Consider the following 24,520-nt stretch of genomic DNA (forward strand, 5'->3'; position numbering starts at 1 on the left):
AGAAAAAGGAAGTGCTTGTGGAAGAAACTATGGAGGGAACTGGCATAAGCTTCCCAGAGTCCTCTCCCAGGTCTTAATTCTTCCTGTGTCTAATTGTGATTACATATGCAAAGTGTTGTCTATTAAGGAAGTTCACCTGAGTCTAATTGTCAAGGGGGGTTTATTGGCAGTTCATCACATGGGCACAAAGTACCTTTATGCCTGTCTGCCATTGCTAAGCTCCAGAGCCCATGAAAAAAGCAGGTGTTCAGTGTAAATCACATTACACAAACTAGGCAAACTGGTGTATAGTTATGGTTTGAGGCCTCAAAAAATTATGCTTAGCAGTTAGAATGTTCTAGTAGCACAATTCCTAAGACTTTGCTAAGCACTAGTCAGAAAAAAAAACACTTTTGGGGAATATAGTTTGAGGAATGATAACATTAGTTTTTGAGGAAGTATTAAAGTAGATTTTATACTTGCTTCTAGCAATTTATTAAATATTTTAATACTGTATAAATAAATGGTCTCTAGTCTTGCTCAGTTTGGGTTTGGGTGAAGACAGATTTAAAAAACAATTTTTATTCAACCTTCTTATTAGTTTTCTATTGCTGCTGTGACATATCGCCACAACTTTAGCAGCAGGAAACAAACACGTATTTATTATTTTCACAGTTTTATATGTCAGGAGTCCATTGGAATTAGCTGCTTTCTGTGTTTCAAATCTAACAAGACTGAAATCTAAGTGTTGGTAAGGCAACATTCCCTCTGGAGGCTCTAGGAAAGAATCCATTGCCAGGCATAGTCAGGTTGGTATCAACTCTTGTAGAACTGATACACCCATTTCCTTACTATCTGTTTTCAGGAGACATTTGCTTCTAGAAGCACCAGCATTTCCAGTCTTGTGGACAGTAACAGCAGGCCAAACCTTCTCATTTTGAATCTCTGAACTCTTCTGCCCCCTCTTCTACCACCCTCTTCAATTCCTGATTTGCATTTCTATATTTAAGGACTCATTGGATGACATTAGACTCACTGAACAATTCAGGATATTCTCATATTTTGAGGCTAGCAACCTTATTTCCACCTGCAAAATCCATTCACAGCAGTACCTGGACTAGTAATTGTTTGAATAACTAACTGACAGGTCCTTTTGGTTGATATATTTAGAATTCTACCTACCACACTCTTTTCCTTTTTTTTTTTTTTTTTTTTTTTTTTTTGTGCTGGTGCTGGGGATCCAAATCAGGACCTTGTGAATGCTAGGTAAGTGCTTTACCACTGAGCTAATCCCCAGCTCATCTAACATATTCTTTACACAGGTAAGTACTAAAGTCTTCCTTTACTTAAGTCTAGATTTCATAGTAATAATTATATTTTAATTTCTAAAGAGAGGTGAAGTGATGGCTACCTTTATCCTTTCAACAGTTATAAGCATGTTTAACCACTGTTATTGAGGAAAAAGTTCAGAGTCACTCAAGCTAGTGAGTTATGGAAAAACTCAAAGTTTAATAAGGTTTAAATTCAAACATTAGCGTGTGCTAATTTCCAGAATAATAATCAGTAATAAACTTTTTATTAAAATAAAATCCTTATTGTGGAGAGGGAAACACTTCAGTGTTTATACACAAAGAAGAATGGTCAGAGATCATGTGAATATGTTGATATATAATACTGACTTGACTTCATATTAGAGGCACTTTTTTAAAAGTATAATACATCCATTGAAATTTTTATGAAGTATTAGATACACTATATTTAGAAATGGAGTAAGAGTAAGGACTATAGTGAGGAAGAAAAGACTGAGTTTTGAATGGGAAATGCACATACAGAAAGATTATTAACTCATGTCACCAGGAAGGTAGTTTAAAAAGTGTACTGAGCTAAAGCTTGGTTAAACTGGAAAGCATGTTCCACACTGAAAAGTGACAGCTAAAACTGAACTGCTGTTATTTTCATGGGGAATGTGGCCTCGTGTGGCCATATCTATTAAATCTTCAAAGCAGTTCGGAATCTGAATTCATATGTAAAATCTCTAAAATTTTAAATGTTGTGGAATAATTAAAAAGTTTTAAGACACCATGATCCAAACAATACAAAGTATTGAGACTTATTTACAGGGAGCCAATTTGCAATTATCTGATGTAAGAAGGTAATATTTCTTCTATGTTTGACATAAGGGAATGGAGTCATTGTGGGAAATATAAAAGGTAATAATAGGTGGTTAGCTTTTTAAGAATCATACACTTATTTTAACTCTCTGGAAATAGGAAGTATAATATCTGCATTTCATAATTTTACCAGTGAAGTAAGAAATTATATACCTTTGAAAAGCTCTTTTTTAAAAATAGAATGATCTGAGAATGGTATGCATTATCTGTTTGGAATTTATTTTCACTATGAAAACTTCTTTGGTTTTGGTTTTGTACCAGGGATTGAACTCTGGTTGTTTAACCACTGAATCATATCCCAGCCCTTTTTTTATTTTTAATTTTGAGACAGGATATCACTAAGTTGCTTAAGGCCTAAGTTGCTGAGGCTGACTTTGAACCTGTGATCCTCCTACTTCAGCCTCCCAAGCTGCTGGGATTATAGGCATGTGCCACAGTGCCTGACTCACTAAGAAAACTTCCTATTAAAAAAAAAAAACAAAAAAAAAAAACTTATGTATATAGCCTCAGTAGTCAACTATCAGCACTTTTTCTTTTACTCATGGTTTTGCCTTTAGAACAATTCCTTGAGTGAGATACCATCAGTAAACTAACTCAAGAAGGAAATTTGTGCTTAGGATTTGCACTGACTTCGAGGGAACCTTTTGAATTTTAATTTGTGATGTTGTCTATACAAGAGAGAAAGGGAGGGATAGTAATTGATCAGAATAACTTCCTATTGGGAAATCTTTGAAGAGCAGAAATTGCTGAGTTAAGCAAGTACTTGGAGTCAGGCTAACAGACTCAGGGTGTTTTGGGGGTTTTTAAATTTTTTTTTCTATCTTAATATTTTAACTATTTGTTTTTTGCTTTTGTAAAAGTTATTAAAGTAGATATTACAATATACATTCTTATTTTATCATAGTCTTTCATGAGTTAATATTATAATTCTCATATAATGTAGGAACCTTTCATTAGTATACTTTTATTACCCTCCTCCCCGTTTTTGGTATTGTACATTTTACATTTGTATTCACCTTGTATTATAAATCTGACCATACATTATTATTTATTTTTGCTTTAAAGAATTTCTTTAAATAACTTGAGATAGGAGGGAAAAATTCTTTTGCATTTAATTATGAATTTACCATTTCCTGAACTCTTTATTCTGTCCCTTTGTTTGATCCAAGTTTCCATCTGGAATCATTTTTCTTCAGCTGGAAAAACTTTCTTTAAATTTTTGTTTTAGCCTAAGTCATATGCTAACAAATTCTCACAGATATTAGTTACCTAAAATTATCTTTATACCACCTTTATTTTTTTCTTGACTAGCATTTTAATATAAAAAAACATTCACACATAGAAAGTTGAAAGACTTGTTCTATATACCTAGATGCTGTAGTTAACATTTTTCTGCTAGCTTTTAAATTTTTTAAAAATTTTGTTTGTTCTAATTAGTTGTACATGGCAGGAAAATGCATTTATACATTTTGATAGATCATACATAAATAGAGTTTAATCTCATTCTTCTGATTATACATATAGTATCACATCGGTCTTGCAGTCATACATGTCATACATGAGGAAATAATGCTTGTTTCACTCTACTTTCATTTCTTCTCCATACTCTTTACTCCCCTCTACCTAATATAAAGTAACTCTGTTCTTCCCTAGCCCCCCACTTTTATTGTGAACATATCAGAGAAAACATTTGGCCTTTGGTTTTGGGGGTTTGGTTTATTTCACCTTGCATGCTGCTAGCTTTTGCTTTCTACATATGTATTAAACTATTCATTTATTAAACCATCTCATTATTTTGATGCATTTCAAAGTAATTTTCATATGTTCACACTTCATTTAAATATTTCAGGATGTATTTCATTAACTAAAATTCAGTGCTTTTTTTTAAGATAAAATTTATATTCATTGAAGTACAAAACCTTTTTAAATGTTTGAGTTTTGGCATATATACCTATGTATTTCAAATGCATATTATGACCTGATCACCACCACCATCCTAGAAATTTCCCTTGTACCCCTTCCCAGTGAGTCTTTACCCCACTCCACCTACAGCCCGCGGCTACAACCACATTTAGATATTTTTCAATTTAGATTTATTTTCCTTACTCTAGCATTTTATATATTTGGGGAAATGCTATTTGTACTCTTTTGTGTAAGAATTGTTTCACTCAGCAAAATGTTTCTGAGAATTATTCATGGATTTCATGTATCATAGTTAATTTTTTATGCTGAGCTATCCACTTTATGAACATACCACAGTTTGTTTAGCAATTTTCTGTTGTTGATGAGTTTCTGAGCTGTTTCCAGATTTTTTGATATGATGACTGATGTTGCTGTGAGTGTAATTGTGACTCTTTCTGTGGCCATATGTTTTAATTTTTCTTGGATAAATAGTAGATGTATAATTGATGGGCTACAAGGTATATATATGATTGATATTATTAAAAAAACAGATCTTTTCCCAAAGTGTACCTTTTATATTCCCAACAACAACATATGAGCATTATACTTCCTTCCCATTCTTTCTAGCATTTGGAGCTTTCAGCTTTTTAATTTTAGCCATATGTAGTAGATGTAAAGTGGTATCTCATAGGTTTAATTTTTATTTCCATGAGGTTCTAAAGATGTTGAGCATTTTTATGACCTTATTGGGTATTCACATCATGACACACATATCTGTTCAATTTTTTATCCCTGTTTAGTGGGTTGTTTTATTATCTATTTATAGTTATTCTTTGTATCTTCTTCATACATATTCTTAATTAGACATTATTTGCACACATTTTCTGACAGTCTGGCTTGCTTATTTATTTTTTAAGAATGAATCTAGAGCAACAGTTATTTGTGATGAAGTCTACCATATTAAATTTTTCTTCTGTGGTTATTGCTTTTTTTGATCCTGTTTGGAAACCTTTCTCTATTTCAAAGTCATGAAGATAATAATTCCATGTGATATGTTTTCTTCTAGAAGCATTAGTTTTAGATTTTATGTTGAATCTGTAATCTATCTCAATTTATTATTTCTATATAGTATTCATGTTAGTTTTTGCCAATAAAGATATGCATTTGTTCCAGATGTAGTAAATATGAAGTCAGGTATTGTGATGCTGCCAGCATTGCTTTTTTGGTTTAGAATTGCTTTGGCTATTCTGAATCTTTTATTCTTCCAAATGAATTTTAGATTTCTTTTTTTTTTTCCTAGTTTTGTGAAGAATGTAATTGGCATTTTGATGGGGATTTCATTGAATCCATATATTGCTTTTGGTAGCCTGGTCATTTTAATAATATTCTGCCTATCCATGAACATGGGGAGGTCTTTCCATTGTCATCTTCATTTTTTTTCTCCAGTGTTCTGTAGCTTTTATTGTAGAGCTCTTTCACCTCCTTTTTTAGTTTTATTCCTGTTTTTTTTAATATTTTTTGAGTCTTGTGAATGGAGTTATTTTCCTCATTTCTTTCTCAGCAGATTAGTTGTCAGTATGTAGGAAAGCTATTGATTTTTGTATGTTGATTTTTTGACCCACTATTCTGCCAAATTTGTTTATTAGCTCTAGCAGTCTTGGTGGAGTTATTTTGGATCTTCTAGGTATAGGATCATATCCTACACAAATAGTGATCATTTGGCTTCTTCCTTTCCGGTGTTATCCATTTTATTTCCTTCTCTTGCCTATTTGCTCTGGCTAGAATTTCTAGCACTGTATTTAATAGGAGTAATGAAATTGGACATCTTTGTCTTGTCCCAGAGTTTAAAGGAAATGCTTTCAGTTTTTCCCCATTTACTATGAAATTGGCTTTGGGATTTTCAGTATAGCCTTTATGATGTTGGGGCATCCCTAGAAACTCTCCCTAGTTTCTTCAGTGTTTTTTATCATCAGTGTTTGCTGAATTTTGTGAAAGACCTTCTCTGTGTCTGTTGAGATAACTAAGTGATTTTTGTCCTTAATTCTATTTATGTGATGAAATACATTTATTGATTTGCATATATACTTTTTTGAAGCTATTGTAAATGAGTTTATTTTCCTGATTTCTTTTTTCAGCAGATTCATTATTGGTATATAGAAAAGCTATTAATTTTTGTATGTTGATTTTGTAACCTCTTACTTGGCTGAATTTGTTTATTAGGTTTAGCAGTCTTTTGGTGGAGCTTTTAGAATCTCCTAAATGTAGGATTATATCATGTGTATTTATTTAAGAGATGTCTTTTCCCATTGGATTGCTTTAGTGGTTTTATTGAAAATCAAATGACCATGTTGGTGTAGGTCTGTTCCTGGGCTTTCTGTTTTATCATTCATTCATTTTTCTATCCATATGTCACTCTCTATCATCTCTCAATTACTATGTTACTATTTATAGTAAATCTTGAAATCAGTAAGTGTAGGTTTCCAGTTTCATCCTGATTAAAGATTATTTAGTTGCTGTTGGTTCTTTGCTATTTTATTCTAAATTTTATTGTATTTTCACATTAATTTTATAAGCTCAGTTTCTAAAAATGTTGGTATTCTAATTGGGGGTTGCATTACATCAGAGTACAAATTTGGATACAATTAATATCTTAATATTGAGTTCTACAGTAGTTTAAGATGTTGTTTCTTTCCAAATTTTTATCTTTAAATTTCTATCATAATATTTTATGTTTTACAACATAGTTCCTCTTTTTCATTTGTGAAATTTGTTAATAAGTATTTTATATTTTGATATGATTGTAGGTAAAATAGTATTTTAATTTTATTCAATTGTTTGCTTCTACCATATAAAATATCAATGAATTTTTTGTTGATTTTTGTTTCCTGTGATGTTGCTAAATTAAATTCATTTATTAGAGTTATTTTGTACATTCCTTAGGATTTTCTTTTTTTATTGGTTTTCTTTTTTTATTGATGATACATGACAGTACAAAGTGTTTTGACATATACATATCTGAAGTATAACTTCTCATTTTTCTGGTTGTACATAGTGTAGAATTACATTGGTTGCATAATCATATATGCACATAGGAAAGTTATGTCTAATTCATTCTACTATGTTTCCTGTTCCCCTTCCCCCTTCCTATTCCCATTCCTCCTTCCTTCCCTTAATTACCCTTTGTCTAATCCAAAGTACTTCTATTCTTCCCTACTCTGTGCATCCCATTGTGAGTTAGTATCTGCATATCAGAGAAAACTTCAGCCTTTGGTTTTTTGGGATTGTCTCCAGTTCCATCCATTTCCCAGCAAATGCCATAATTTCATTCTTCTTTATAGCTGAGTAATATTCCAATGTGTATGTCTACCACATTTTGTTCATCTGTTTGTTCATCTGTTGAAGGGCTCCTAGGTTGGTTCCATGGTTTAGCTATGGTGAATTGTACTGCTATAAACATTGCTGTGGCTGCATCACTGTAGTATGCTGATTTTAAGTACTTTGGGTATAAATCGAGCAGTGGGATAATTAGGTCAAATGGTGGTTACATTCCAAGTTTTCTGAGGAATCTCCATAGTATTTTCCAGAGTGGATTCACCAATTTGCAGTCCCACCAGCAATGTATGCAATGTATGAGTGCACTTTTTTCTCACATCCTCACCAACTTTTGTTACTTGTATTAATAATTACCATTCTGACAGTGAGATGAAGTCTCATGTAGTTTTTTTAAAATTTATTTTTATTTAGCTTTTAATTTTTTACAGACTGCATTTTAATTCATTGTACACAAATGGGGTATATCATTTCGTTTCTATGGTTGTACACAATGTAGATTCATACCATTCGTGTAATCATACATGTACATAAGGTAATGATATCTGTCTCATTCCACCATTTTTCATACCCCCCTCTCATTTCCTTCTACATATTCTAATGTTTCCCCCATTCTTCACTCATTTCCCACCCCCAACCCCCATTATATATCATCCTCCACTTATCAGGGAAAACATTTGGTCTTTGGTTTTTTGGGCTTGGCTTATTTTACTTAGCATGATATTCTCCAATTCCATCCATTTATTTGCAAATGCCATAATTTTATTCTTCTTTATGGCTGAATAGTAGTCCATTGTGTATATATACCAGAGTTTCTTTATCCATTCATCTGTTGAAGGGCATCTAGATTGGTTCCACAAGCTAGCTATTGTGAGCTGAGCTGCTATAAACATGGATGTGGCTGTGTTACTGTAGTTTGCTGATTTTAGGTTCATGTAGTTTTAATTTGCATTTCTCTAATTGCTATAGATGTTGAACATTTTCATCATTGCATAGAAATATATTTACAACTCTTTTTTTTTAAATTTTAATCTTTATGACTTGATATCTCTAGATAGTACTTCCACTACAGCACTGAATACAAATATTGATGGTAATCCTTCCTTGGTTTCTCATCTTAGTGAGAATGTTTAGTATTTCACCATTTTTGCATGGTGTTTCATAGATACTCTTTATCACATTAAGTAAATACTCTTATATTTCTGGTTGACTGAGAGAATTTTAAATCACAAGTGATTAGTGAATTCAGATGATTTTTTTTTTTTGGTGTCTATGAAGAGTATGGTATGATTTTTCTCCTAAATTGAATGCATAAATTGTTTTGTTTTTTGAATTCATTAAATTGAGATGTAGTACACCTCAATTCACTCTTTTAAACAAGTATAAAATTCAGTGACTTTTTAATATCCTCACATTTGTTTAGATATCACCACCATCTAATTCAAGAATATTTTTATTCTTCCAGAAAGCATTAGTATTCCATCACTTTCTTCTCTCCCCAAACTTAAATTTCCCAGTTCATGGCGTCATATCATTATTTATCAGGTTATCTTATTCTGTGGGGATTTCTTTGTTTCCTGGCATCTTTATCAGACTAGAAACTAGACAACCCAGTCCTTTAATTTTGGCAACAAAACGAATCATAAGTAGTTTCATTATCTCCAGTATCTCTTGGTACACTTAAGAGTGAGTTCTTTTGTATAGTAATTGGAGTAGAGAAATGAAAATGGCATATACTACAAAGGAGCATGTTTTGGGTTCATGAATTTATATTCCTTCTTAGTCTACCCAGCCCCCATTCTAATTATTTTTAAAAATAAAGCTTAAGTTAGAAGTAGTTCCTTATCCAAATTTGTTTAAGACTTCAAAGATGTAGGACTAAACAAAAGTGATGATGATAATAAAATCATAATTGCAAATGTATAATACCTTTGTCCTGGATGTTGTCCTAAGTACTCTACTATGATTATTTTACTTTCTTATATAAGCTCTATGGTGTTGGTTACTATTTTTACTTCTATTTGATGTATAAGGAGACTTCAAGTCCTATGAGAAATGTTAAATAAGTTTTCCATGCTCATAAAACTAATGAGTTGTAAAAGTTCCTGGATTTCCCCTAATGATAGCAGAGTAGTCATAACTCTTAACTTTATATCTGCTCATTCTGCCAGAAAGGAGCAGACCACTTTTATTGGCTGCTCATATGTAAGTCCTGAGATTTCTAGTCATACCAGATTAGGAAAAATTACTACTGGCTAGGGTTAAGTGATTGACAGATCTTAAGTCACATTGCCACTCTTAAAGTTAGAACATGTGAACTAAGAAGTGTAAGATAGAAATAGAACCTTAAATAAAAACTGTGTGTTACCCTTGGAAGATGGGGACATGAATCCCAGCAAGGGAAATAGTGTACATCTCCTCCATCTAAAAGATATGGTAAGTGAAGCACAGGATATTCAACTTATAGCTACCTGTCACATTGTAACAGATGGAGCTTGGCTCTCTGTTGACTTGGCCTTAATGCTGTTAAAAACACTGAGAGTCAGTATAGTTTGGTGGTTAGGGACTGACTCTAAAACTGGCCTGCCTGGGTTTAATTACATTTCCATTACTTGCTCACTTGGATATGTTACTTACCTCCTCTTCACTTCCATTTTCTCAGGATGGTAAGGAGAATTAATGAACTAATAGATACAGATTATTTCTAATACCACTTGATAACTTGACAGGTTATCTAAGTATTTCCAGTTAGTAGTGGTACTAGCATTGTTGTAACTACTTTAATGTACTAAATGGTTCTTGGATAATTTATCAATTAGCATTACTTGTGGTACAGTTCCAACCTTTTTATGATGATCAATTATGATTTAAATTGTGATTAATCTGTTTAGGATTTTTCTGTACTTTTTCATTGAATACAGGTATGTCTTAGAGAATGGTCTTCCTACTAGTTAATCTGAAGAAGAAAATATAAAGTCCCAGTCTTCAGAGATATTACTGGCTAGTGAATAGGAAAGTAATAAGCAAGAACTTTCAATATAGCATTTTCTGGTAAGAGTGCACAAGAGGTATTTGCAAGGTAATCTTTAAGACAGCATGCCTCATACTCAGGAGAATCCACAAAAGTTGTGTTTGTGTTTTAATCTTTTGTTTTGCATTACTGGGGATCAAATCCATGCTAAGTAAGTACTCTACCATTGAGCTACAACCCCAACCCCCAGAAGAGTTTTACTAAGAAAGTATTGCTTATGTCTAATCTTAAAGGATGTATAGACACCAGCCAAATGAATAAGTTAGAAGGACAAAGAATATAGCGTGTGCCAAAAGACATATATGCAGGCAGACAAGTACTGTGAAGGCAGAGGGTCCATGGGAAGAGAGAGGGAAGTGCTGAACTTGGAGAGCAATGAGAGCACTCACACTGTTTCTCTTTGCCATAAATAAAAGAGTTCTGGAGTGTAGAAGTAGGGCACTTGTAAAGGACGATGAGTCTTGAATATATGTTGTTGTGCTGTCTCAGTGATTTCAGATGAAAAGGTAGCTGTCAAATGAAGGACAACTGATGCACTATTTATCTCATGATATTCTCCAAGATTACCTATAAATAAAGTTCATTTCCTTTAGAAAAAGGTCAGTTAAAAGTTCTGTTATGTTATGGTTTGAAGTCATTGCATTGAGGCATACATACCAATGTGATATGTATGATAAATTTATTGTGACTAATCCTCAGAAACTCCAAAGAACATTTGATGTTTTTCAATGGGAAGTTTATCTTAAATCGTATTTCTTTTACATTTTCTTGTCATAGTTATGTTTGTAAAGTGAGTGTTTGAATTTTCATGTATTTCTCCAGGTTCATTCTTTGATTTAGCAAAGTTTGTAGTTTAAAATCTATTCGCTTGCAAAAAGTTATAGGTCTATTAAGGGGAGTATACTTAGAGTAGGAGGAGGAAAGGGAGAAGGAGAAGGAGTGATAGTTATTTTTATCATTGCTATTATTTTAACCTTTGACTAGAGGCAGGTAGTAATAACAAATCATTCAATAGGAAATATTTGATTTGAGTGAATTGAACCAATTGGAGATTTAAAATTCAAACATTTATCCTATACATATCCATGATTGGTTACTTTGCTTGTATTCTGTCATATCTTTGCTACATTCAATATCAGTTATAGCTCTAGTAATAAGTTAAATAAACTGATTTTAGTTAAATAAACATCTTAATTCCAGGGACTTGGAAGGCTGAGGCAGAAGGATTGCCAGCCTCAGCAACTTAGTGAAATGTTATCTCAAAATAAAAACTAAAAGAGACTGTGGGTGTAACTCAGTGATAAAGCAATCACTAATACCAAAAAAAAAAGTTAAAAAAACAGTAATTTTAGAAGTTTATACATTCTGGTTGAAAACCAAAAATTATAAGACCTAAGTGAACCTATTTATTTTTAGTTGAAAACAGTTTGTCATCAGAACCAACAGAAATGAAATCAATGACTCATTTCTATTAAGTTTATCCTCAAGAGAAAAGGTATAATGAGGGACCACATCACAAAAGGAAATCAGCATTTATTAAGTATCTATTTTATGCTTTGTAAATGTGTTATATTTAAACCTCATCACATAATTATAGTTGATATTACCTTATTTTGTTCTTTTTTTCTCTTTGCTTTCTTTTCTCTCTCTCTGCCTACTCCCCGCCCCCACCTTTGAGGTACCATGGACCCTCTGCACTAAACTCTATCCCTAGCTTCTATTATAAAATGTTTTGAAATAGGGTCTCATTAAATTACCAAGGCTGGCCTGGAACTTGGGATCCTCCTGCCTCATCTTCCATAGTAGCTTGTATTACAGGCATGTACCACCATGCCTGACTCTATTACCTCATTTTAAAAATGAGCCAAGAGGTCTGGAATTATTGTTCAGTAGTAGAGTATTTAGCCTGGCATGTATAAAGCCCTAAGTTCCAACCTCAGCACTTAAATGAAATGAAATGAAGATGAAGAAAAAAATTTAGAGGCAAGATTACAACTAGAAAAAGATAGTCCTAGATTTAAACTCTGTTCTCTTCAAATCTAAAGTCATTTTCTTTGTTTTATCCACACACTTTTTTATGTACCTGAAAGTGAAGCAGACTCGTTTATAGTCAATCTCTAGGATAGTGGTTCTTAGAGTGTATTTCATTTTTATTACCTTGGAACTTTTTAGAAATAGAAATTTTTTTGAACTCATCCCAGACCTATTATATCAAGAAACTCAGGGAATGGAAACAGATATCTGTACTTTGACAAACTTCAAGATGATTATTTACCATCGCTTTTGGTTAAATGTTCTTAAATTCTTAAGGTGGTAAAGAACTTAGGAATCAGTGTGCTTTTGGTAAAATCATATGAAATACTGATGTACATGACTTAAGAACTAAATAGTTTTAAAATAGTTTTTATTTTGAGATAGCATTTCACTAAGTTGCTGAGGCTGGCAATCCTTCTGTCTCAGCCTTCCAAGTCCCTGGAATTAAGATGTTTATTTAACTAAAATAAGTTTTAAAATAGTTGAGCTAAATTAGACTCTTTATAGGTTCTGGGAGAAGTAAGTGATAGAAAGCATTGCATAATTTAAAAAATAGAAGGAGAATCCAAATTGAGAACCCATATCTATTAGTATTGTAATTTTATATGAACTGATAAGAGATAACTGTCTTTCAATTTTTAAACAGTATTCTGGGGTCTTTGTGGGGTTATATGAGTAAAAACTTTTTCTTACTCTTTTAAGTTGCTTGCTAGAATAGGTGTTTGATCTTCCTTGCCTCATAGCATTGAGGTATGAGACTCTAGTTCCTGGATAGGAGAAATAGAACTAACTCTTTCAAGCTGAACTGGCTTGGGAAAAAGGCACTGTTTATATAGATAAAGAGAATTCACTCAACTTATACATTAGATGTGAGATGAAGCTCTGGTTATTAAAGTGTTATTTTTGCCTTGTTATGTCTTTCTATACATGTATCATAAGAAGCTTACAGGGTCAAGTAGAAGTAGCTAACAATAAGATTTTTTTTTCTTTGATCAAAGTATGATCACTATATCACCTCACCTCCTGATAAATACAATGGACAATGTAAATAGAGTATTTTCATCAGTCATATTAGTTATAATTTCCTTTAGACAAATACCTATTTAACTGAATATTTCAGTTGGCCCACTTTTGATTGCACTTTACCAACTTGCAGACACAGTAATAAACACTGCGTACACAATTCAGTTTCTCTACTATTCTTGTTGAGATGGACAAAGTAATAAAAATATCTGAAACTCTAAAATATTGGTCTTAATATATGAATTTGCCTCAAATTGAAATCTAGACAATACTAGCAAATTCTTTTTCTGTCACACAGCAACATATATGAAGGTGTTCCCATAAGCTTTTATCACCTAATGATGTTGTAGACACCTTACTTTGTATAAATGCACTCTGTGATGTTAACATAATGATGAACTCAACTAATGACATGTTTATTAGAATGGATCCCCTTTGTTAAGCAACACTGAATTATAATTTTAGTTAACATCAACACCAAAAAGCTTTTGAATAAGTTAGGATACAGATTTGACTAAATATATACAATTATCTGTTCTTGATATTAGAGAAATATTTTAGTCGGAAAACATCTTAATGCTCCGACATGTGGGAAGTTGAACTTATTACCCAGTGTGTTTACCCTGTCAGTATTAGTAACCATAATGAAACAAGAAATTTTGGTGTATCTGTTTCAGGATAATAAAATTGCTTGAGAAAAGAAAACATTGATAGGGTGGAAATACCCAGTAATTTTGGGATACTCCAAACCTGCTTGTCAAATGGTGATGTTATTCTCACAGAGAAATTAGAAAACTGTCCTGATTTTATTATTTTCAGAGGAATAGGTGGTGAGCCCAGTTTACAATCTTTATTAATTTATAGAATACACACATATAATGTAACAAAATAGTATTGGTAGTTTTTGAAAGACCTTGTTTTTTTGGCGGGGGGACGGGGCGGGGAGGCTCGGGTTTTGTTTTGCTTTGCTTTTAAGATGATCAGGATTCCGTACAGGGTCAGTAACTCATTAATCTTCATTTAGCTCCTGTTTGGTGTTATATTTCTCACTTTATAAATTTGCAAACTGAGGCAGGGTGAGTTGGAACATTGTCTGAGCATAGCAAATCAATGAGAACCTTCTGGCTGTAGGTCTGAACCTCAAACCACTAGACTATGTTTTCCATATGTGTTTTGATCTTATCAAATTAGTTTTATTCGGAGAAGTTATCTAGTATTCAAGTTGGAAAGTTGATTTCTCAGTTTATTGTTTCCCACTGAGCATTAGTTACATTCCAGAATCAACAGTGCTCAACTTTATTTCAGAGGAAAAGCTGAGTTGTGAAATATGCCCAGTCTCACAGTTTAAAGACAGATGGATTATTATTTATACTTGCTACAAAGTAATCTTTAGGTAGTAGTAATCAGTGCAACTTCCATTTCAAAATATCTGAGTTTGAGGCAAATGAACTCTTTAATTTGGTTTAGATGAATGTCCTTTGAAACTAAAACATTTGTGCCCCATCGTGAAATGAATTGTTTTCTTTTTCAGTTGCAAAAACTGTTGTTCCCTGTCCTTTAAAAAAAAAAGTATTCTTTTAAATACTGTGATAATTTTAACAAAACATTAAAATTTATTATGTGATAAGTGTCAGATTTAAAGTCTTAAAGATATTAGCTCTTAATTAAAAACATCCTGTCCTCAAATTCTGGAGTTGTACACTAGTGAATCTTTAAAAGTCATATGCTAATTGAACTCTTTGTTTTTGAAGTTATAGAGAGTATATTTAAAGAAAACAGAATTATATACTTAAAATATTATCTCAACATTAATTATTAGTATTTTATTTCCCTGTTTAGTAAATCACACAGTAGCTAACTATATTTCATCTGTGTTTCCTCTCTGCTAACATTATACTTCGACTGATATAACCAAGAAAGGAAAGTTTTAAACCAAAAGGAAAATTTCTGTGGGAGTGATCAGGTTTTATAAGGTGAAAGAACATCTTGAACTCATACACTCTAGAAGTGTGTTTCCTCCCTTGGTTTGCTGACAGTATGGGTGTTTTTGGCTTGTGAAGTGGCCCTTAGAAATATCATGGATCATGGATCTGAGGAAATAGCATGTGTGGTTTTAGTTACCACCTATACATGAACAACTTCCAAATGTATCACAGCGAACCTAACCTCTCTCTTCTGTGTCTATTTCTTGCAATCTGAGTAACATCTCTTTTTGGAAATACTGCAAATACCTAAAGGAAGTGATGGTTTGAGGCCAGTAGGAATCTCTCTTAACAACTTATGTCTGATTTACGGTTTTAGCGAAATATTAACAAGATTGTCCTGCTACCACTGTACCTTGATTTACTTCTGCTTCCTTCAGTAAATAAAAGACTTGGAAAGATGTACTTTCAGCAAGTGAGTACTTTTTGCATATAGCCTTTGTGTGAACTTGAACAATTTGTTTTATTGACTGACTGAAGGATTATGTAACCTCATGTATAAATGTTAGCACTCTTGACTCATTGCTATTATAACAGATTTTTTTGAACTGTTATTTCATTAGTGGTGAAGAATTTAATCTAATTTCTATATGATCATATCATTATGTGGTATTTTATACACTGTTTAACACATTTGATAATATTTGATATATATTTGTTGAATATTTACAGAAACTGTGATAGGCATAGGCATAGTTGAATAAAATAGTTGTTTCCTCAAGGTCCAGTGGAAGAGACAAACCTATATAGAAATAATGACCATGAAATTAGTAAGCCTTGCAACTATGTGCTATCAGAATAAAGGGTAGGGAGTATAATTTGATCAAGGATAGAGAAGCATTAGGATCTTGACAAAAAATTGAAATTTCAGAATACTTCTAGGATAATGGAGGATATCTTAATGGGGCTAATTGAGGAAATAGGAGCCTTAGAGAACAGGGGCCGCCAGGTCTTGAAAAAGAACGTCCTTAGGAGTGAGGAACAAACAAGTATAGGAGATTGTAATTAAAAATCTGGATGTCTTAAATATAGATAGAACAATGTATTATTGTGACAAACTTCATATTTTGTAATACTGGCTAGGGTTAATATGAACTTGTAAAGTTAACCAATTCATAGAGATAGTAAACCCATGATATTAGCCTAAGTACTTTTTAAACAATAGCTATGATGGTTTATGGATGATTAAATCAGAAACACACAGACAGGAAATAGTTAAAATCAGAGCCGAAATCAACGAAATCGAAACAAAAGAAACAATTGGAAAAATTAACAAAATAAATAGTTGGTTCTTTGAAAAAATAAATAAAATTGATAAACCCTTAGCCACACTAACAAAGAGAAAGAGGGAGAAAACTCAAATTACTAAAATTCGGAATGAACAAGGAAACATCACAACAGACACGAGTGAAATACAAAACATAATTAGAAGCTACTTTGAAAATCTATACTCCAACAAAACAGAAAACCTCGAAGACATCAACAAATTTCTAGAGACATATGAATTACCTAAACTGAACGAGGAGGACATACACAACCTAAATAAACCAATTTCAAGCAATGAAATAGAAGAGGTCATCAAAAGCCTACCAAAAAAGAAAAGTCCAGGACCAGATGGGTTCTCAGCCGAGTTCTACAAAACCTTTAAAGAAGAGCTCATTCCAATACTCCTCAAACTATTCCATGAAATAGAAGAGGAGGGAACCCTCCCAAACTCGTTCTATGAAGCCAATATCACCCTGATACCTAAACCAGACAGAGACACATCGAGGAAGGAAAATTTCAGACCAATATCCTTAATGAACATCGATGCAAAAATTCTCAACAAAATTTTAGCAAATCGCATACAAATATATATTAAAAAGATAGTGCACCACGATCAAGTGGGTTTTATCCCAGGGATGCAAGGTTGGTTCAACATTCGGAAATCAATAAATGTCATTCACCATATCAACAGACTTAAAGTTAAGAATCACATGATTATTTCAATAGATGCAGAAAAAGCATTCGATAAAATACAGCATCCCTTCATGCTCAAAACACTAGAAAAAATTGGGGTAGTGGGAACATTCCTTAACATTATAAAGGCAATCTACGCTAAGCCCATGGCTAATATCATTCTAAATGGTGAAAAACTGAAAGCGTTCCCCCTAAAAACTGGAACAAGGCAGGGATGCCCTCTTTCACCACTTCTATTCAACATCGTCCTTGAGACTCTAGCCAGAGCAATCAGACAAACCAAAGAAATTAAAGGGATACGAATAGGAAAAGAAGAACTCAAACTATCCCTGTTCGCTGATGACATGATTATATATTTAGAGGAACCTGGAAATTCCACCAGAAAACTTTTAGAACTCATAAGTGAATTCAGTAAAGTAGCAGGTTACAAGATCAATGCTCATAAATCCAATGCATTTTTATACATAAGTGATGAATCTTCAGAAAGAGAAATTAGGAAAACGACTCCATTCACAATAGCATCGAAAAAAATAAAATACTTGGGAATCATTCTCACAAAAGAGGTGAAAGACCTCTACAATGAGAACTACAGAACACTAAAGAAAGAAATTCAAGAAAACCTTACAAGATGGAAAGATCTCCCATGTTCCTGGATAGGCAGAATTAATATCGTCAAAATGGCCATACTACCTAAAGTGCTATACAGATTCAATGCAATTCCAATTAAAATCCCAATGATGTACCTTGCAGAAATAGAGCAAGCAATTATGAAATTCATCTGGAAGAATAAAAAACCTAGAATAGCTAAAGCAATCCTCAGTAGCAAGAGCGAAGCAGGGGGTAGTGCAATACCAGATCTTCAACTCTACTACAAAGCAATAGTAACAAAAACGGCATGGTATTGGTACCAAAATAGACAGGTAGATCAATGGTACAGAATAGAGGACATGGACACAAACCCAAAGAAATACAATTTTCTCATACTAGACAAAGGTTCCAAAAATATGCAATGGAGAAAAGATAGCCTCTTCAACAAATGGTGCTGGGAAAACTGGAAAACCATATGCAATAGAATGAAATTAAACCCCTATCTCTCACCCTACACAAAACTCAACTCAAAATGGATCAAGGACCTTGGAATCAGACCAGAGACCCTGCATCTTATAGAAGAAAAAGTAGGTCCAAATCTTCAACTTGTTGGCTTAGGATCAGACTTCCTTAACAGGACTCCCATAGCACAAGAAATAAAAGTAAGAATCAACAACTGGGATAGATTCAAACTAAAAAGCTTTCTCTCAGCAAAGGAAACTATCAGAAATGTGAAGAGAGAGCCTACAGAGTGGGAGAATATTTTTGCCAACCATACCTCAGATAGAGCGCTAATTTCCAGAATCTATAAAGAACTCAAAAAACTCTACATCAAGAATACAAATAATCCAATCAACAAATGGGCTAAGGAAATGAACAGACACTTCACAGAAGAAGATGTACAAGTAATCAACAGATATATGAAAAAATGTTCAACATCCCCAGTAATAAGGGAAATGCAAATCAAAACTACCCTAAGATTTCATCTCACCACAATTAGAATGGCGATTATCAAGAACACAAGCAACAATAGGTGTTGGCGAGGATGTGGTGAAAAAGGAACACTCATACATTGCTGGTGGGGTTGCAAATTAGTGCAGCCACTCTGGAAAGCAGTGTGGAGATTCCTCAGAAAGCTTGGAATGGAAACACCATTTGACCCAGCTATCCCACTCCTTGGTCTATACCCAAAGGACTTAAAATCAGCATACTACAGAGATACAGCCACATCAATGTTCATAGCTGCTCAATTCACCATAGCCAGATTGTGGAACCAACCTAGATGCCCTTCAGTTGATGAATGGATAAAGAAACTGTGGCATATTTATACAATGGAATATTACTCCGCAATGAAGAATGATAAAATTATGGCATTTGTAGGCAAATGGTCGAAATTGGAGAATATCATGCTAAGTGAGATAAGCCAATCTCAAAAAACTAAAGGACGAATGATCTCGCTGATAAGCGGATGAGGACATATAATGGGGGTGGGAGGGGTTAGCATTAGGTTTAGGTTTAGGTTTAGAGTTAGGTTAAGGAGAGCGGTAAGAATGAAGGAAAGAAGGACTGTATAAAGGGAAAAGGGTGGGAGGGGTGGGGGGTAAGGGAAAAAAAAGAAACATCATTACCCTATGTAAACGTAAAAAAATAAAAAAAAATAAAAAAAAAAAGAAACACAGTAAATTTTCTTGAAAATGCATCTGGCAAGGGCTAAATAAAATATATTTGGATTTGTACTAATCTGATATATTTGAAAATTCAGAAAATCATATTTAAAATACAAATATGATCAAGTTGTTTCATTCTTACTGCTGTTTTTCTCTTAGTTTTAAAACTTAATTTCTCAAGATTTGATTTTTTTATGTCTGCTTTGGTCTCACCAGTGTAATAAATAAATTTTCATGTTTTTTTTCCCTCTGAAGACAAATGGAAAGGATAAATAATTCTCAACTGTTAACCATAATTGCTTGCATTGAGATTATCAGTTTATAAATTTCTAACTATACTGTAGTCTCTTGATTGTGGAGTTTGATTCTTCCTCTTCGTATCTGTGTGGACTAAAAATTCAGTAAAGTTGCAGCTAGTAGTCACCCAGTTGATGGGTTTGAATATAAACAAACAAATATTAAAATGTCACCTTGCCGTATTTTAAATAATCATTTCATCTTGAAAGCTACCTGTGGATCATATCTGTATATTTAAATCACCAGGGATTCTTAAGTTCATTTGTTAGGGACAGTGGTGATGAAATAAATACTGTTGTCACAGTCTCTGAAGTAATCATAATAACTGAACATTTCAAAAGGAATAGAATTTTTTTTACTTGAACTGTTTCATATGTTTTCTAAATTAGTGATGAATTTTTTTATTATCAAGATTCTGAATAGCGACTTATAGGACAAAGCCTTATTGTTCTCTGCCAATATTTTTTTTTAAATTTGTGAATCCCATTCCTTTAATCCTAAATCTTTCAGTGTCCATGTTCACTTAAACTATAACATATTCTCAAATTCTATATGATATTTTTTACCTTACTTTTGTATTTTAATTGCATTAGCTACTTAAGAAAAAAATTTCATGATCAAGATTTTGACAGTATTAAAGAATATAACTTTAAAACATGTATACAAAATTCCATACTTGTTCTTCCTCTTTATTATATAAAATAACATTAATTTTTCTTATTTTTATGTTATATTTTATTTAGTTTTTGTTTTTTTACTTACAGTACTGGTGTTTGAACCTAGATGTACTCTACCAACAAGCAATATACTCAGTCCTTTTCATTTTTTAAGAAAAGGTCTCAATGTGTTGCTGAGGCCACACTTGAAATTAAGATATACCTGATGCCTCAGTCTACTGAGTAGGTGGGATTACAGGCATGCACCACCACACCCAACTTATATTTTAAAATAAAATTTAAAATTAAATCTTAAGAGTAATAACAAAGGACAGAAAAGCAAATCTAACTTATCTCTGATTTAAACTGATGAGTACTGAGTCCATTAATGGTAATTCACTTGTAAACTCATGTAATAGCTAAGAAAAGATATGTCATGAGCTTCACCTTTTCCAATATATGGATTTAAAACATTTTTGGTATATGTGTTTCATCAGCTCATTTTAAACATGACGGTGCTTTTTGACATGCAAGTTCTAATGTCCTTTTGTCCATCAGTTAGTAAAAGCACAGTATACTTCTTCTTCATTCAGCAGTTTCAAAATTCGTTTAGTGGGGAAAAAAAAACTTTAATGGTTTGGTTTTAATTTCCTGAGAAAGGCGTCTATTTTGAAATAGTATGCAGCTGAGGACCTCTAGTGTCAGAACTGAATGTACCATCAATTTTTAAGACATTGTGAAGAGTGTGTGTTGTGAGAGAGAGACACACACACACAGAGACAGAGATCAAGAATAATCAGAGTTTGCTTTCAAATTGACATGTAAAGCCAAATTAAGTCATAAAATTAGGTTTATGTTTTGTTAATTTCATGTAAAGTTTTTCTGTTTTCAAGGGAGAGGAGCTTGAAACACACACAAAAATAAATAATTAAATAATAGAGCTCTAAAATAATAGAGCTTGATAGTAAAAGTTAGTTTAAAAAATAGTTCCAATTTTCATCTACCAACTAAGAGCTTCAACTTAAATAGAAAATAATCAAAGACATAGCACATCAGTTTTTCCTTGTTAATATTTCTGTTAATGGAACATGTGAATCTTCACATTAGAAGGCTACCTGATGTTGGCCAGCACAAATGTGTCTATACACTGGAACATTAAGTTGAAGTTTTGTAACTCTAAGGATAAAGTTAAAAAGTATCCTCAGCTTCAAAGTAGGAATCGCAGGACATCTATATAAAATTGAAATCTGATTGATATTAGACTTCTCATTACTAATAAAAAGGATACCATTGTCATGGAATAATTCTTTCCAAGTTTAAGAATAAAATGAGACATTTTCAGACATGCCATGCTCTAAAATGCCCTAATCATGTCCTTTTGAAAATTTTCTCAAGAATGAAGAGTGAATGAAAAATTTTCTTATTCTAGATAAATGAAAAATAAGTAAAAAGCAAAATAATATACAGTATAAAAATTGTTATAGAGATGATCTTCATGAATAGTTATGATTATAAATGATAGTATCCACAAAGTCCTGATAACTCAGACATTTTCTTTTGAGAGTTAGTATTTAAGTGACCTATGTTTTTTTTTCTTCCTCTGCTTGGTTCTATGGTAAATATATATATCAATCATTGTATGGCAGTGAGTCAGTCACTTTCCATCTCTCTCAGAGTAAAAGCCAAAGGCCTTATAAAAGCCTAAAAGGTCTTACACAGTCTGTCTCCTTGCTATGTTTTTGAGCTCATCTTCTACCACTTTGTCCTTTGAATAAAGGATATTCTACTATGTGAAAAGTAACCTGGTTGTGTTTTCTTGCACCTGCTAGTTTATCAGTTCAGGAAGTCCTGTGCCTATATTATACTTTTCCCAGAGAGCTAAGATGTCTTTCTTATTTCCTTTAGATTTCTACAATAGTGTCACCTTCTCAGTAAGGCCTTTCTTGACCACATTATATATCTTTCTTAATTTACTTTTTCCTTTGCACTTAATTACTCTGTCATATTACCTATTTGCTTGTTTGTTTGGCCTTCAAAAAAAGGAGTGTAGGTTTCTTTACTCCGTTTATAAAATTTGATAATATTAAAATAATAATATAAATCAGTAGTTGGGGAAGAAAAATTGGAAATTGTAAAACTATGTTAACCCTGTCATCTCATATAGCCAAGTTAATTATATTAAATAAGTCTAATCATCAGAAGAATTGAAAACTGAAGCTTTCAAGCATGATAAACTCTGGAAAGTGATACTAGGGAAATGTTTAGTAACTTTTTTTGCCACTGTGACTAAAAGAGCTGATAAGAACAATTAGAGAAGGAAAAGTTAATTTGGGGGCTCACAGTTTCAGCTCTCAGTTCATACAAGGCCAGCTCCATTCCTTGGGACTTAAGTTGAGGCCGAACATCATAGTAAAAGGATGTGGTGGAGGAAGACAGCTGGGAACATGGCACCAGGAAGCGGAAAGAGCAACTAAGCTTAGCTCTCAAAATATGTACCCAAGAGGCATGCCCCCAGTGACTCACCTCCCCAGCCACACCTTACCTGCCTACAGTTCCCAATAAGTAATCCCTATTAGGGTTTTAAACCTCTTATAACCCAATCATTTCATCTCTGAACTTTCTTGCATTGTCTCACACATGAGCTCTTGGGAGACACCTATTATCTAAACCATAACCTAAGATTGAAGAGATGAAGATTTTAGTTTTTTTATTTGTGGTTCTTTCTTATTATTTTGATTTAAGGGAGGAGATCAGATTGTAATAATTCTTTTTAAAATATTCAACTCAGTAATTTTTGAAGTAAGGTTTATTATAATTTACATACCTTAAAAGTTACCCTTTTTGTGTCCAGTTAAGTCATAAACTAAATAACATAACCATCATCAAAATTAAAATACAACAGTTTCATCACTTCACAAAATTTCTGCCTATTCTTTGCTAGTCTATCCATACCCCCACCTGAGCCCATGTGTTCACTGATCACTTATTCCATTTGGTTTTTTTTGTTTGTTTGTTTTGTTTGTTTTTTTTATTTTAATGTGTGTCTTCAGTATGGATTTTTCTTAGGATGAGTATAGTGAGTCTTAATTCTTATCTAATATGACATTCCTTACCTTTTTATTGTTGAATTTAGGTAACTTATTCTTAATATAATTGTTGATCTATCTGGATTAAAATCTGTTTTATATGTTCTACCTGTTCTTTATTTTTCCTTTTACTCTGCTTATGGCTTAAGTGTTTTTTTAATCCACTTTATTTCAAGTGGCTCATTATAGCTCTTTTAAAAATTATTTTTAATGGTTTCCTGCAGATATTTAATTCATAAAAATAAAAAAAATGTATAGAAAAGAATTTTGTACCAAAATGTTAACATTAGTAGTTTGGGAGATTGGGTTTGAATGAGTCTTCCTTGCCTTTCTATATATTATTCCTTATTTCGTACACGAATGATTATTTTGATTAAAAAACAGCAGTAACTGGGATATAACTCAATGGTAGAGCACTGGCCTAGTATATGCAAAGCCTTTGGGTTCAGTCCCCAGTACTGCCACAAACAAACAAACATAAAAAATACCTTCAGGTAGGGATGATGAAAGAGAAAAAAAACAGATGAAGAAACTAGACATCTATACACAGATGGCTAAGAGAGGATAAGATAAGAATTAAAGAGACATTTATGGTGTCATAAATTACCCCAGGTTGCTTTATTAACTGATGTAGAAAATATACTAATGTCTGTATACCATAAGATATATTGAACCTAATTTTTAGTGGCTACAAAATTTTATTTTGAGAGAATACATGTTATCCTTGACTCTGATCTGCCACACATCTAAAACTTCCTAATAATTTGATAAAGCCAAAATTGTCAAAGGTCATTCTACCCAACTATAAATAATAT

At 32.7% G+C, this 24,520-nt stretch overlaps 1 protein-coding gene across 2 annotated transcripts in view; it reads left to right on the forward strand.

The window, feature by feature from the left end:
* The window catches only part of Tbck (TBC1 domain containing kinase), a 264,855-nt gene that overhangs the window by 26,006 nt on the left and 214,329 nt on the right, over positions 1-24,520 (forward strand). The window lies entirely within an intron of this gene.

Source organism: Sciurus carolinensis, chromosome 10, assembly GCF_902686445.1.
Source record: "Sciurus carolinensis chromosome 10, mSciCar1.2, whole genome shotgun sequence".
Classification (NCBI taxonomy): Eukaryota; Metazoa; Chordata; class Mammalia; order Rodentia; family Sciuridae; genus Sciurus; species Sciurus carolinensis.